The sequence below is a fragment of the Phocoena phocoena genome, chromosome 5 (assembly GCF_963924675.1).
Source record: "Phocoena phocoena chromosome 5, mPhoPho1.1, whole genome shotgun sequence".
In the NCBI taxonomy this organism is placed as follows: Eukaryota; Metazoa; Chordata; class Mammalia; order Artiodactyla; family Phocoenidae; genus Phocoena; species Phocoena phocoena.
This window is the reverse complement of record NC_089223.1, coordinates 61,298,583-61,315,954: the sequence shown is the minus strand read 5'-3', so window position 1 is coordinate 61,315,954 and position 17,372 is coordinate 61,298,583.

The window sequence follows — 17,372 nt, the reverse complement described above, 5'->3', positions numbered from 1 at the left end:
CCAAAAACAACAGAATACACATTTTTCTCAAGTGCTCATGGAACATTCTCCAGGATAGATCATATCTTGGGTCACAAATCAAGCCTTGGTAAATTTAAGAAAACTGAAATTGTATCAAGTATCTTTTCCGACCACAACGCCATGAGACTAGATATCAATTACAGGAAAAGATCTGTAAAAAATACAAACACATGGAGGCTAAACAATACACTACTTAATAATGAAGTGATCACTGAAGAAATCAAAGAGGAAATAAAAAAATACCTAGAAACAAATGACAATGGAGACACAACGACCCAAAACCTATGGGATGCAGCAAAAGCAGTCCTAAGGGGGAAGTTTATAGCAATACAAGCCCACCTTAAGAAGCAGGAAACATCTCGAATAAACAACCTAACCTTGCACCTCAAGCAATTAGAGAAAGAAGAACAAAAAAACCCCAAAGCTAGCAGAAGGAAAGAAATCATAAAAATCAGATCAGAAATAAATGAAAAAGAAATGAAGGAAACAATAGCAAAGATCAATAAAACTAAAAGCTGGTTCTTTGAGAAGATAAACAAAATAGATAAACCACTAGCCAGACTCATCAAGAAAAAAAGGGAGAAGACTCAAATCAATAGAATTAGAAATGAAAAAGGAGAAGTAACAACTGACACTGCAGAAATAAAAAAAATCATGAGAGATTACTACGAGCAACTCTATGCCAATAAAATGGACAATCTGGAAGAAATGGACAAATTCTTAGAAATGCACAACCTGCCAAGACTGAATCAGGAAGAAATAGAAAATATGAACAGACCAATCACAAGCACTGAAATTGAAACTGTGATTAAAAACCTTCCAACAAACAAAAGCCCAGGACCAGATGGCTTCACAGGTGAATTCTATCAAACGTTTAGAGAAGAGCTAACACCTATCCTTCTCAAACTCTTCCAAAATATAGCAGAGGGAGGAACACTCCCAAATTCCTTCTACGAAGCCACCATCACCTTGATACCAAAACCAGACAAGGATGTCACAAAGAAAGAAAACTACAGGCCAATATCACTGATGAACATAGATGCAAAAATCCTCAACAAAATACTAGCAAACAGAATCCAACAGCACATTAAAAGGATCATACACCATGATCAAGTGGGGTTTATTCCAGGAATGCAAGGATTCTTCAATATACGCAAATCTATCAATGTGATAAACCATATTAACAAATTGAAGGAGAAAAACCATATGATCATCTCAATAGATGCAGAGAAAGCTTTCGACAAAATTCAACACCCATTTATGATAAAAACCCTCCAGAAAGTAGGCATAGAGGGAACTTTCCTAAACATAATAAAAGCCATATATGACAAGCCCACAGCAAACATCATCCTCAATGGTGAAAAACTGAAAGCATTTCCACTAAGATCAGGAACAAGACAAGGTTGCCCACTCTCACCACTCTTATTCAACATAGTTTTGGAAGTTTTAGCCACAGCAATCAGAGAAGAAAAGGAAATAAAAGGAATCCAAATCGGAAAAGAAGAAGTAAAGCTGTCACTGTTTGCAGATGACATGATACTATACATAGAGAATCCTAAAGATGCTACCAGAAAACTACTAGAGCTAATCAATGAATTTGGTAAAGTAGCAGGATACAAAATTAATGCACAGAAATCTCTGGCATTCCTATATACTAATGATGAAAAATCTGAAAGTGAAATCAAGAAAACACTCCCATTTACCATTGCAACAAAAAGAATAAAATATCTAGGAATAAACCTACCTAAGGATACGAAAGACCTGTATGCAGAAAATTATAAGACACTGATGAAAGAAATTAAAGATGATACAAATAGATGGAGAGATATACCATGTTCTTGGATGGGAAGAATCAACATTGTGAAAATGACTCTACTACCCAAAGCAATCTACAGATTCAATGCAATCCCTATCAAACTACCACTGGCATTTTTCACAGAACTAGAACAAAAAATTTCGCAATTTGTATGGAAACACAAAAGACCCCGAATAGCCAAAGCAATCTTTAGAACGAAAAAAGGAGCTGGAGGAATAAGGCTCCCTGACTTCAGACTATATTACAAAGCAACAGTAATCAAGACAGTATGGTACTGGCACAAAAACAGAAAGATAGATCAGTGGAACAGGATAGAAAGCCCAGAGATAAACCCACGCACATATGGACACCTCATCTTTGATAAAGGAGGCAGGAATGTACAGTGGAGAAAGGACAGCCTCTTCAATAAATGGTGCTGGGAAAACTGGACAGGTACATGTAAAAGTATGAGATTAGATCACTCCCTAACACCATACACAAAAATAAGCTCAAAATGGATTAAAGACCTAAATGTAAGGCCAGAAACTATCAAACTCTTAGAAGAAAACATAGGAAGAACACTCTATGACATAAATCACAGCAAGATCCTTTCTGACCCACCTCCTAGAGTAATGGAAATAAAAACAAAAATAAACAAATGGGACCTAATGAAACTTCAAAGCTTTTGCACAGCAAAGGAAACCATAACCAAGACCAAAAGACAACCCTCAGAATGGGAGAAAACATTTGCAAATGAAGCAACTGACAAAGGATTAATCTCCAAAATTTACAAGCAGCTCATGCAGCTCAATAACAAAAAAACAAACAACCCCATCCAAAAATGGGCAGAAGACCTAAATAGACATTTCTCCAAAGAAGATATACAGAATGCCAACAAACACATGAAAGAATGCTCAACATCATTAATCATTAGAGAAATGCAAATCAAAACTACAATGAGATATCATCTCACACCAGTCAGAATGGCCATCATCAAAAAATCTAGAAACAATAAATGCTGGAGAGGGTGTGGAGAAAAGGGGACACTCTTGCACTGCTGGTGGGAATGTGAATTGGTTCAGCCACTGTGGAGAACAGTATGGAGGTTCCTTAAAAAACTACAAATAGAATTACCATATGACCCAGCAATCCCACTACTTGGCATATACCCTGAGAAAACCAAAATTCAAAGAGAGTCATGTACCAAAATGTTCATTGCAGCTCTATTTACAATAGCCAGGACATGGAAACAACCTAAGCGCCCATCATCGGATGAATGGATAAAGAAGATGTGGCACATATACACAATGGAATATTACTCAGCCTTAAAAAGAAATGAAATTGAGCTATTTGTAATGAGATGGATAGACCTAGAATCTGTCATACAGAGTGAAGTAAGTCAGAAAGAAAAAGACAAATACCGTATGCTAACACATATATATGGAATTTAAGGGAAAAAAATGTCATGAAGAACCTAGGGGTAAGATAGGAATAAAGACGCAGACCTACTGGAGAACGGACTTAAGGATATGGGGAGGGGGAAGGGTGAGTTTTGACAGGGCGAGAGAGAGTCATGGACATATACACACTAACAAACGTAGTAAGGTAGATAGCTGGGGGGAAGCAGCCGCAAGGCACAGGGATATTAGCTCGGTGCTTTGTGACAGCCTGGAAGGGTGGGATGGGGAGAGTGGGAGGGAGGGAGACGCAAGAGGGAAGACATATGGGAACATATGTATATGTATAGCTGATTCACTTTGTTGTAAAGCAGAAACTAACACACCATTGTAAAGCAATTATACCCCAATAAAGATGTTAAAAAAAAAAAAAAAAAAAAAAAAAAAAAAGTCAAACTTCTGGAACTTAAGCAATGACTTTTCATGAGATGTGATCTGTAGAATCTTGAGTTTATGATCATACAGGGGCTTCCATTGTTTGCGATATGCTACTTGGGAGAGAGCAGATCTAGTAACACTGCCTTAGCAGGGGATGGGGCCTTCAGGAACTCTGTAATTATTAGTGAGTAAAACTTCACTCACTTGCATAAGTCCTATTTCCTGAAAATTCAGAGATCATAGGTGATTTTACATGTTTACCAGCCCACATTACTCATTTTATCTGAACTTAGCTAGGGTGCCATAAGTGCTTACCATATTTTAGGTACTGCACACTTACATATCTCATTTCACTTAATCCTTAAAGCAATCCTGAGGGGTAAGTATTGTCTTTATTCTTCTGACAGGGAAACAAAGGGTCAGAGAAATTAAGTAATGTGTCCCAGGCCACATAGCATCTAATTGACAGGATAAACCCAGGCATCTTTGACTCCAAAACGTATATGTTTAACCCCTATGTTTCATAAACACAAGCTCAAAGTTTAGTTTCAAAGATATAAGCCCTTAAAATGGAAGAGGAGACATAAGATTTACTTTTTTTTTGTAAGATGGAAACATTAAAAACTCAGTTTATTAAACTGAATAATTGATACATAAATATTACTTGAGAAAACTTATAAATTAAAATCTAGAGAAAAATAATTTTTTTTTTTTTTTTTTTTTTTTTTTTTGCGGTACGTGGGCCTCTCACTGTTGTGGCCTCTCCCGTTGCAGAGCACAGGCTCCGGACGCGCAGGCCCAGCGGCCATGGCTCACGGGCCCAGCCGCTCCGCGGCATGTGGGATCCTCCCGGACCGGGGCACGAACCCGTGTCCCCTGCATCAACAGGCGGACTCTCAACCACTGCGCCACCAGGGAAGCCCAAAACGTTTTTAAATCAATATTTTGTAAGTGGAAATGAGCAGGTATAATTGCATAAGAATATTTTTTTCTTTAGTTCTTAAAAAAATTTAAAAAAAAATTATTTTAATTAAAAAACCAGTTTCCCATGTGCCGCGGAGCGGCTGGGCCCATGAGCCATGGCTGCTGAGCCTGCGTGTCCGGAGCCTGTGCTCTGCAGCGGAAGAGGCCACAGCAGTGAGAGGCCCGCGTACCTCAAAAAAATAGAAAACAGTTTGCATTTTCTAGCACTGGCCATTTAGTACTGCACAATTATTCCACTTGATTCATGTGTTTAAGTGTTTTCAGATTATTCTTTGTATGGATTCAGTCTGCACTTGGCCCATATGAGTCCCCTTTACATTTCCATTCACAAGCATGACTTCTCAGCTTTGTGGAAGAGCTTCCTGCAGACTGCTGGACCCCTCTTTGCCCAAGAGTCCAGGGAATTGGGAGTGCCTGAGAAATAACATGCCCCAATTGAATCCCCTCATAATCAGTTGTAAAAATTAATAAACAGAAACTTCAATTAAATTGAATTGAGAGACCAGAAGGAGGAGTTCTCATGCACTGAGGCAATAGCAGAGCCCAACAACTCCTCTTCTTTCCCAGCAAAGACTCAGCCAGTGAAAGCCTTGGACTCTTTGTTTACTAGTGAGCTCCCAACTTCCTTTTCCTCCCTGTAAAAGCATTCTCCTGCCCTTGCTGTGTGGGGACTTGCACGTGCCTCCTCCTGGTTGCAGACCCAAATAGCAAGTCTCTGCTGAGCCCCATTAAACCCATCTTTGCTGGAGAAATACCTGGTAATCTATTTGTTTCAGGTCAACACAATAGCAGAAAGGTGGAGGTGAGTGAATAAATACCCTGTCCTCCTCACCCTTGACCACGCTAATTCTGAGACACGTTTCACACAGTTTTCTGGAGTGTCCTCTGGAGTTGAGCTGTGGCCAGCAACCATCAAAGTTCATTTAAAAATGTACCACCTATTGCCTGCATTCTTCTCACTGCATCACTTTCCATGGCTCTGTCAGAATTCCCAAATAAATAACAAGTACACAACCCTTGCCTAAGAATTTGCTTCTGGGAGTAACCTCAACTAAGGCATTTCTCACATGCAAAGCACTGTACTGGTAGTATATTTCTATGAGACAAACATGGTTCTTGACCACAAAATTTAAAACAAAAAAGCAAAGTCAACTTTATTTCTAATCACTTTTACCTACTTATATATGTTTATATGAGATCATATTAAATAAAAGCAAGGCATGAATAATCTGCACACATACAATATATATAGCATATATATATACATATAGCACACATACAATCATGATATAAGCTTGGTTATTCACAGCAGCTTTAAATTTATGAAAAACTAGATACAAAATTTAGGTCTCTAAGAACTAGTTTGAAAAATTAGGACAATTGGGCTTCCCTGGTGGTGCAGTGGTTGAGAGTCAACCTGCCAATGCAGGGGACATGGGTTTGTGCCCGGGTCCGGGAAGATCCCACATGCCGCGGAGCGGTTGTGTCCGTGAGCCATGGCCGCTGAGCCTGCGCGTCTGGAGCCTGTGCTCCGCAACGGGAGAGGCCACAACAGTGAGAGGCCCGCGTACCGAAAAAAAAAAAAAAAAGGACAATTTATATTGTGTGATAAAGTATTAATAAAGATTCCTTTTTATGCACAAATATAGAAATAATATGAGACATGCAAATTAGAAAAATTCATCAAGAATTGCATAACTTCAAATTTGACAGGAAAAATGAATTTTGTTTTAGCTATGGCCAAGTGGCAGTCTACTTAATCTAGGAAACAAATATCTATGACAACATCAGTATCTTGACTACAGTTTTATTGCTTAAATGACCAGGTTTCTTTCTGTGAGTGATTTTCAGTGTCTATTGTGCTGTTATTTTAATCTTACCTATTTTTTACGATTGAAAATATGTTCACATCCAGCACCAGTGTTACCCAAGAATTCATTGTTTAGTATTGCTAATGTCCCTAATAAAAACCATTCCTAAAATCATTAATTGTGAGTCAGAAATTACATGTGACAAAACAGTACCAAAAAAAAAAGAGAGACCAAGTAAATAACATGACACACTCTGAGGTTAATTTAGAATTGTATACTCTACAAAATGCAGAGGTGATGCAACAATTTTAAAAAGAACACTAAAGCAGAAATGCTCATAATTTAAAAACCTAGATATTAAGCAGGCAAGGATGATTTAAAAAATGCTGGTGATATAGATCCAAGATCCACACCATTATCAGCACAGAAAGTATGTAGATTCATGTGCTCTGGGAATGCCTCTTGCATACTTTATATTTATTCCTCTGGAGAAGAATAAGTTTTGAACGATATAAATTTTGAATTACAAGACTTCTTCAAGAGTATATCTCTCACACAAAATGCAAGTATTCTCTCTTCAAGATTGTTGAAGTGCTAATTTTACATCATCCTCAATGAAGTGGTATTGAAATCTACCTAAAATAAGGGTATTTTAAGTAAGGGTTGGTTTGTAAAAACCAACTAGAAAGTACTTTTCCCCTGTAGTTTGTTTTGGTTTTATAAAACACAATTGCTTTAGTTGTTATCAAAATCCTCAACAATTATTTTTTACATCCTGCTGTATTTATGTTATGGATGTTTTGTTATACAGGTTCAACTGCTTTAAAAATCAGTTACATAAGTGATGTAAAATTATAGCTAATGGATACTTCATACTATTTTGTAAATCAAATACAGTATTTCTGATGGGGTCAGTTTCAACGGCGGGTTTTGTTTGTATGAGGTTCTGTGTGTGTGTTGTTGTTTGTATCAAATACGTAGGTGGTGAAACTTCCCTACAGAGGAATATTTATTTACAGGGGTTCTGTGGCATCATTAGAAATATGGAGACTATTATATATCACTTTTGCCTTGATATGAAATGTTCCAAGTGTGCTTAGATATTACAATTATTCCAACATGATAATTAAATTGTTTAATGTATTAATGCCTCAGTTTTTCATTTTTAGTCTTTTCCCCCTTATCCCTGTTCTGGTCTATTCCTTTTACCATATTTAGTTAATATACACTATTTTATACTTTTTTTTAAATCCTGAGATAGAATTCTTTAAAAAAAAATTAAATTTCTCAATTAACATGATGAAATAAACTTTCCCTCTATTATTAATAATTTAAGCACTGTGCTATAGCACATAATATTTTCTCTTTGATTATAGTTTTGAAAGTTATAAATAGAATTGAACAAAATCAACTAACTGGAAATATATAGCGTTTCTTTCTGCATTTACTTCTCCCATTCTTCCTATCCCCTTCCTGTCTCCTACCCTCCTTTGGCGTATTCCTCTTTCTCTTAAAACGTTTAAAAATCTTTAACACAGATAAATGCTATAGCTTTATAGAAACACTTTGTACTGACTTGTGCTCAATTTTAGCAGAGTATTTTTCAACTTAAGAAGTAAATCAGCATTTATATTTAATGAAACAACCATCAGAATATAGAAACATTAGATTATGTCTGTGAAGCATTAGAAAAAAGCCAAACATTTTTAAAAGTTTGTGCTTCTGAGTCCAGCCATGGCACCGTCTCAGTTCTTCCATTTCCCCTCCATAGAAACTGCTTGAGGGGCTGGGGAAAGCAAACCAGTTCTTACCGCTGACTTCTTCCAACTCCCTTGAAGTTAGGGTTCAACTGGGAAGGAGAGTATTGATCCTCATTTCATCTAGGAGTTACATTTGGTCTGCCCCGGGCCATGCATCTGAACCATATAGTGACAGTTCCCACCAGGTCTTAACTGAACCTAGGGACAGAGTTAAGTAGGTGACACAGTCGAAGTTTCTGGGCCCTGTTTTAACCCACAGTATGCAAAGCAAGACTGGCGTCAGCAACCTGTCAGACACATTCTTGAATATCGTGTACTGTGTCAATTCCACATGTTTACAAGATAACAAGGGACACACTGAGACCATTGAAACAACTGACAATTTCTCAATATTGTGAGCAAAAGTATTTGCAATGGTTATTTTCATGTGTCAAGTTAGTTAAGCTATGTTACCTGTTAGTCAAGCAAATACCAATCCAGGCGTTGCCGTGGAGATCGTTTGTAGATGTGGTTAACACTACCACCAGTTGACTTTAAGTTAAAGAAATTACCTTGATAATGTAGGTGGGCTTCATCCAATTGGCTGAAAAGCCTAATGAGCAAAAAACCGAGTTGTTTTTGGTTTTTATCTGAAGGAGGAGAAATTCTTTCTCACGTTTGTAGCATCAGCTCCTGCCTGAAAGTTTCCAGACTGACCTTTCCTTCATCAATCTCCGTAAGCACATAAGCCAGTTCCTTGAAACAAATCTATTTTATAGATGATAGATAGATAGATAGATAGATAGGTAGATAGATAGATAGGGACACAGATACAGATGTAGATGTCACAGGTTCTGTTTCTCTGGAGAACCTTAACTAATACAGTATTATTTACACGGTGCTCCGTAAAAGCATTCTTCTTTGCTAGCAAAGCTAGCTTTTTAACTTTTCCAATATACAAGGCATCATCTACGTTGTTTTTTAAGTAGAATGTAATCTTGTTAAAAGACTATAGTAAGAAAATAGGACTGACACCTGTCAATTTTTGTCTCATACTAGGATTGCATGATATGATTTTGACTACAGTATATGATTCATATTATAACAACATGACTCTAGTCTGTACTTTCAATTATTTTTGATCTATAGTACTTCTCTTTTACGCCACAAATCTAATTTTGCTATGGTTTACATTTTGCTTTAGTTCCTCTGATATTTCCACTAGTTATATTTGCTCTGCAGTTATTAAAATCATTCCTTTAGCTTGAAAAGGGAAAAGGAATTTGTTTCATCTTATCTGTCAAATTTAATAATTTTACAGTGCTATCTGGAAGGCTAAGACTAAGGATTTTTAGTCTATGTTCCTGAACAGTAGGAATAATTGATGTCTTTGATATCTGCCTTGTGTGTGGAAGAAAAGAGGCAGAAGAAAATATGGTACTTTTGGGAAACTGTTACTGTATGGTGGTGTTGGAAAAATCCTTATCACAAGCCCTGATCTCTCCTCTGAGCTCTAAATCTAGACCCAATGACTTCTAGATTTTTCTTCTAAATGGCACTGCCATTCATATAATCATCTAAACCAGAAAAGATACTCATCTTAAACTCCTTTTTTCTCTATGTCCTTCATTCTAGCTGACACTGAGCATTGACACTTCTGCTTCCTAAACATTTATCTGTCTACCCCTCATATGCAGCCTTGTGTATGCTCCTATCACAGCACTTAGTTAAAGGTTACTTTTTAACTCTTCCACTAAGCAACACATCTCTTAAGAACAGACATTCACTTTTATCTTGCATAGCTAGTGGCTAAAACAGTGTATGACACCGAGCAAATTATCAATAAATGTTTGTTAAGTGTATGGGCATCCTCTGTAAAGACTTTTCCATCCCCATCAAGATTAAGTCTAATTTAATTTCTACCTCTGTCTGTGTTCTTAATTCCTCCTAAATACTTGCCACAAGGGACTGGGGAACTTGTTTTCACTTATTTGTTAGCATGACTGTCTCACACTAGTACATGTTAAATTATTTATAGAAAGCACATCCCAAATCTTTTCTATACCACTTGGACCCAAGCGCGGTTCTTGATTTTTATTCTCTTAGCAAAAGTCCAATTATAGGAAAAGACAACAAGAATTCTTGAGGAAAGAAAGAATCAGGAAAGGTGCTTATAGTGTAGGTTCCAGATGCATTTTTCAGGCACAGAGAATGAATTCTGTGTTTTAAATATTTATTGTTATTAATTTTACTCAGAATATAAACATGGCTCTTCTGGATCAGAAACAGATTAGTTATTATTATTTAAGTGACAGTAAAAACACTGGCTCTCTTTGCCCTGGTTTTACCCCTGAGATGGCACATTGAAAATCAGATGAAAAAATCTAGTGTATGTATGGCCAAATACTCCATAGGGAGGGACGAGAAAAATGGATTTTCTCTGCTTATATATAGTATAGGAGGTGCAAAAACCTCTGTCCCTTGGAGATGGGATGAAAAGGATTCTGAGTTCTCATTCTAACCACATGGAAAGAATTCTGGGTGCTCACTCTTGGGGCCAGAATACCCAGTGTTTCTGGATTCCAGTACCTAGAGATGTCTTTAAGGTCCTGGGCATGATTTTCCCTTGAAATATAAACATCCATCTCAGGAGTTAGGTAAACTCTCTGGAGTGCTCTCATGATCTTTGTAGGTGAATATTAACCTCCCAATACTTGCTCTTAGCCCAGAGTCCCAAGTTTTAGGAAAATTTATTCAGAATACTTCAGCTCTGTGTAAACACACAAATATTTTCTGTAAATTGCCACCGTGTGGCTGTAATCTGTTAAGACCCAGCCACCCCAGTGAAGTGTGTCCTGAGGAGCCATAGCTGAACATGGGGATGCGAACTAAGATAACCAAAGTGTAGAAGCTTTAAGGCCTGTGCACGGAATGATACCAAAATAGGTATCTCTGCAGAGTGGAGAGGCATCTGTGTGACTTTACAAATATAAGCTTAAATGATGATGCTATGGCAAAGAGTAGCAACCAGATGATTGGAATAAAGTAAAAATAGTATAATATCAGAATATTATGAATTTTATACCCCATACACACTCCTAAAGCATTAGGTCTAACAAATGAAAAATCTTAAATAAAAATATTAGTAAATCAATTAAGTGCTCCATTAAAAGGATGACACATGATTACTTAGAATTTTTTTCCAGCAGTGAATACAAGACAGTTTAAAGTCTCAATATCAAAAAACAAACAACCCAATCAAAAAATGGGTGGATGATCTAAATAGACATTTCTCTAAAGAAGACATACAGATGACTAAGAGGCACATGAAAAGATGCTCAGCATCACTAATTATTAGAGAAATGCAAATCAAAACTACAATGAGGTATCACCTCACACCGGTTAGAATGGCCATCATCCAAAAATCTACAAACAATAAATGCTGGAGAGGGTGTGGAGAAAAGGGAACCCTCCTGCACTGTTGGTGGGAATGTAAATTGGTACAGCCACTATGGAGAACAGTATGGAGATTCCTTAGAAAACTAAAAATAGAGCTACCATATGATCCAGCAATCCCACTCCTGGGCATATACCCTGAGGAAGCCATAATTCAAAAAGAGTCATGTACCATAACGTTCATTGTAACTCTATTTACAATAGCCAGGACATGGAAGCAACCTAAGTGTCCATCCAGAAGATGTGGTACATATATACAACGGAATATTACTCAACCATAAAAAATAATGAAATAATGCCATTTGCAGCAACATGGATGGACCTAGAGATTGCCATACTGAGTGAGGTAAGTCAGACAGAGAAAGACAAGCATCATATAATATCGCTTTATGTGGAATCTAAAACAATGGTACAAATGAACTTATTTACAAAACAGAAATTGAATCACAAATGTAGAAAACAAACTTATGGTTACCAAGGGGGAAGCAGGGGAGGGATAAATTGGGAGATTTGGATTAACATATACACACTACTATTTATAAAATAAATAACTAGTAAGAACCTACTGAATAACACAGGGAACTTTATTCAATACTCTGTAATTACCTATAAGAATAGAATCTGAAAAAGAGTGGATATATGTATATGCTTATGTATAACTGACTCAGCTGTACAGCAGAAACTAACTCAACATTGTAAATCAATTATACTCCAATAAAAAAATTGAGAAAAAGACAGTGTAAGGTATTAAAACTATAATTAAACACAACAAAAATTTAAAGTTGAAAACAAGTTCCATTACCTCTATGTTTAACAAACAAATTACAAGTTGTAATGAAAAACTAAATATGACATCAATACCAAGGTGGAAAGGCAGATCTATGGGGTCAGTGAGAAAACCCAGAAATAAATACATGTGTGTATGTTTGTATGCTTTTAGTATAGATATACAGTTAGTTTCTACTTGGTAAGGAGGAGATGACTCAGTTAATGAATGATGCAAGCCCATTATTTCTTTGAGGGAAATTAGGTGAAAGTATCATAGTATCATAGCAGATATTTTTTTTAATGAAACTTTTATTTTGAAATTCTTATAGATTCACTTGCAATTTTAAGAAGTAATATGGAGAGATTCCTATACCCTTTATCTAGATCCCCACAAAGCAATACCTGGCAAAACTATTGCACAAAATCACAACCAGAATAAGGACATTGATATATTCAAAATACAGAACACTTCCATCACCACAGGATACCTCATATTGACATTTCATAGCCACACACGCACTTACCTCCCAAACTGACCACTCTATTCCTTGAGTGGTTAGATTTTGTTTGTATTTATTTAAGTGGAAAAAAATTAAAATTATTTGTGAGCTAAGCCTGCATGTAAATTATATACTGTAGTAGATAAGGTAAAAAGAAAAATTCTAGATAAATTAAATGGGGTTAAAAATATTTCAGGTCAGATTTTTGAAAAAAATATAGAGATGCTACAATCTATATCCACATAGACAGATATGTACACACAAACATACTTACATACCTATATACATACATAGAGACACACACATATGTGTACGTAAACACACGTACACATGCAGATAGTAGACACCCTCCCATGGCTTTTTAAGTTATTGTCTCAAAGAATTACTTGGGAGGATGCACAAGGAATTAAGTAGATGTAAACAAACAGCATTCTACATGTTGCAGAAATTTCTCTGATGGAGAAATTTTATTGCAGTTAAATTTTTAGAGCACAAAAACCTTAGGCTTACAATTGCTTTGTCAATCTCCAGGTTTTAACTTGGTTAACGACAATACCATTAAAATTTAGAGAAATAAATTGTAGTCTTTGGAGATAAGAGCAGGGTTTACAGAAATAAAATAAATCTTAAAGTTAACATTAAAAAATGTGAGAGAATATTCTTCTCTGCTTTCACAATTTTACCTGTCTGTTTCTGTTTCTATTGTTCATACTTTTTTGCTTTCTTCTTGGTTTCTCCTTGAAAATCCAGTCTGCAAAGGAATATATGTAAATCATCCCACTTATTTTTTAAAAGTAGGATACATATTAATTTGAGTTACAATGAAAATATTTTAATGAATTTAATAATGAATCCAACTATAAAGTAACCTCACTTTTGTCATTCACTGATAATATTCATATATATGTATATATCTCACATATTGTTTTGAGTCTCATTTCAGCTGTAGACATTAAGTTATATCAGTAGCCATGAACTCTAGTATTATAATATAAAGCATACACACACCTGCCCAAACACATAGTTGGACAGTAGAGCTGACATACTGAACATGCAAGCAAGAGCTCGAAGCTGTTTTCCTGTTTTAGAAGCACCTTCAAATCAATGTGCACAATGTCCTCAAAAAAAGAAAGTTTCTGTATCCACAACTCTTCTTCAAATGTATGCTTGAAAGGAATTTATTCTGTTGTTGTATGTAAGTGGGACATTACATGTTGTTGTATGTAAGTGGGACATTACATGAGGTCATGGAACGATATCCCCATCATAGCCTCTAGAGCAAAAATGCAGTAAGAGCATTTATTCAATTTTTCTCACAGTCACCCTTGATTCTTATCATGTAATGTTAAGGTACAATTTGGTAATGGAAAAAACTTAGTTTAAATATATGTTTGATATAATTTCAATTGTTTAGATACTGCTTAGACTTTTCCACTGATTTATCCTTATCAATGAGAAAGGGTCAACTCTTGGGGATAAAGGCAGAGGCCCAAAGAAAGACCTTTGTGTGCAAAATCTATTTGCATAAATTTTTGCATTCAAAGCCACAGTACTTGCATAGTTTGGGCAAGTCATTATCAATACTATTTTTCACAGTTTTTGGAAAGAAGAGATTTTGAAGATATATATATTTTTTTTTTTTTGAAGATATATTTTTTGACAATAATCTGGCAACCACATGGCACACCTTACTCTCCTGCACGCCCTGCCACCCATATGCAGATGGTCAGCCAAAAACACCTGCATTCACTGTTACATAGAAAAGGAAATGTTACGATTTTGCAGATAAAAAATTGATTCATAAGAATATTTTTTTTTATAGTAACACATCTAATAAGTGATGAAGCTAGGAAAAACATGTCTTTTGAAAATCCAACCAGATATTCATTTCTCTACAACACAGGCAAAAACAAAATTCCACAGGAGTGATCTAAGGAGACCGACTGGGAGCATGTGAGGTGGAACTTAAAATACCATAAAATAAAGGTTACCTTAGGTTAGGGAAAAGTTGTTTTGGAGACTAGAAAAACTTGACTAAAATCATAGCCAGAGGAGAAAGTGTGATTGGATAGAAATTGGGGAGAAATACGGTGTGAGAGAAAGGAAGAAAGAATTGAATAGAGGGCACAGGATGTAAGTGAAGATAATCTTAAGGAAAAAAATCTCTCATTTTTTTTAATACATCTTTATTGGAATATAATTGCTTCACAATGCTGTGTTAGTTTCTGTTGTACACCAGAGTGAATCAGCCATATGCATACATCTGTCCCCATATCCCCTCCCTCTTGAGCCTCCCTCCCACCCTCCCTATCCTAGCCCTCTAGGTCATCTCAAAGCACCGAGCTGATCTCCCTGTGCTATGTTGCTGCTTCCCACTAGCTATCTATTTTACATGCGGTAGTGTATATAAGTCGATGCTACTCTCACTTCATTTTTTAAAGCAGTTTTAGGTTCACGGCAAAATTGAGAAGAAGTTAGAGAGATTTCCAATGTACCCCAGCCTCCACACATGCAGAGCCTCCTCTGTTATCAACATCACTTTCCAGAGAGGTACATTTGTTACAATTGATGAACCTACATTGATACATCATGATCACCCAAAGTCTATAGTTTAACTTAGGGCTCATTCTTGGTATTGTACCTTCTGTGGCTTTGGACAAAAGTCGAATGACATGTATCCATCATTACAGTATCACTGCCCTAAACAACCTCTGTGCTTCACTCTCGTTTTTTATTTCCAGTTTTATACTGAATATAAAGGAGTAAGAAAGTCAAGCTTTCCAAAAGCCTTTTAAATATTTTTGACATTACTAAGTTTTTAGTCAAAAAGCAGACTTAGTTTCAAGGTAATCAGGCCAATCAGACCTCAGAGCCATGTACCCAGGGAGATTGGTAAATTTCTCTTAAGGGAAATTTTTAATGACAAGACAGATAGCCATCTGATAGACTCCATTTGTTTCGATTGCTTCTGCACTGTTGGAAAAGGTGACTTTGAGATGGCTTCCAGTGCTACATTTTTATGATTCACTGATTCACTTAACCATCAGTACTAACTACAGAATAATAATTCAAGCAAATCATAAAATTTTGGTCTCCAGGTTGCAATCAATTTATGTGAAGTCTAACGATTCAAACAAATAGCTTTTACTACAATTAAGAACACACACTTTATAAAACTAGACAGTATAAACTGTTATACTTTATTTGAACACAAATATTACATTCTCAAGTTTGCATCCAGTAAGCCACATGTGATTTCTAATTGTTTGCTTATTCTGCTAGAGCTCTCAAATTAGTGTACAACATTTATGACTTAATATTTCTAGTATATGCTAAAATGTTAGCATATTTGTGCCCCAAACTTGTATTATGCAGATAGCTTATACAGTATTATATTTGAGACAGAGATGAGGGACATAATAAAATGCTATATTCTAAGTCCTTGTTTCTGTTTGAATTTTTCTCTGGTTGTTCATTGAATAACCTATTTAGCTCTATTTCATGATTATTGATATCACTCTATCTTGTTGCCTCTGCTAATTTGATTTTTTAAAATTAATTTATTGGAATATAGTTGATTTACAATGTTGTGTTAGTTTCTGCTATACAGCAAAGTTAATCAGTTACAAATATACATATATCTATTCTTTTTAGGATTCTTTTCCCATATAAGTCATTACAGAGTATTGAGTAAAGTTCCCTGTGCTATATAGTAGGTCCTTATTAGTTATCTATTTTATATATAGTAGTGTGTATATGTCAATCCCAATCTCCCAATTTATCCCTCCCCTCCCCTTTCCCCTTTGGTAACCATAAGTTTGTTTTCTACATCTGTGATTCTAGTTCTGTTTTGTAAATAATTCATTTGTACCATATTTTTAGATTCCACGTATAAGCAATATCATACGACATTTGTCTTTCTTTGTCTGACTTACTAATTGGATTTTAACTCTGGGAAAACTCAGATTTTTGTCTCTTATCCCTGTAAATCCTCAGACCTTGCTTTGCCTCACTCCTAACTTGTCATTATGATGTCTAAAGTTCTTTCCCTTTCAATTCAGTCCCCTGGTCAGCCTAACATGTGGTAATAATACACAAACAATGTTAAAGAAATCTAGCACTTCAGGGAAATAAAAATTAAAAAGTCAAAGAGAGTCTATTACTTCAGTGAACTCCCCTAAAGTCACCACTTTTGCTTTTTTGGAGTTTGAATTCTTCTGAAAGTTTAACTCATAACTCTGATATTATTCTTTTCTCTTTAGGCAATATCCATAGACTTTGTTTGAAAGATGAAGATGACTTTATTTTTCATCTATACCTTTTATTGGATATTCTAGGGGAGGGAACTAAACACAGAAACTCTGAATGATGGATAACTAACAAAAACATTATTTTAAAATTGAGCTTGATTTTCTCCATATTTAGGAAAATATCCAATAGTCAAGAATAAAGAGGGCTCCTGC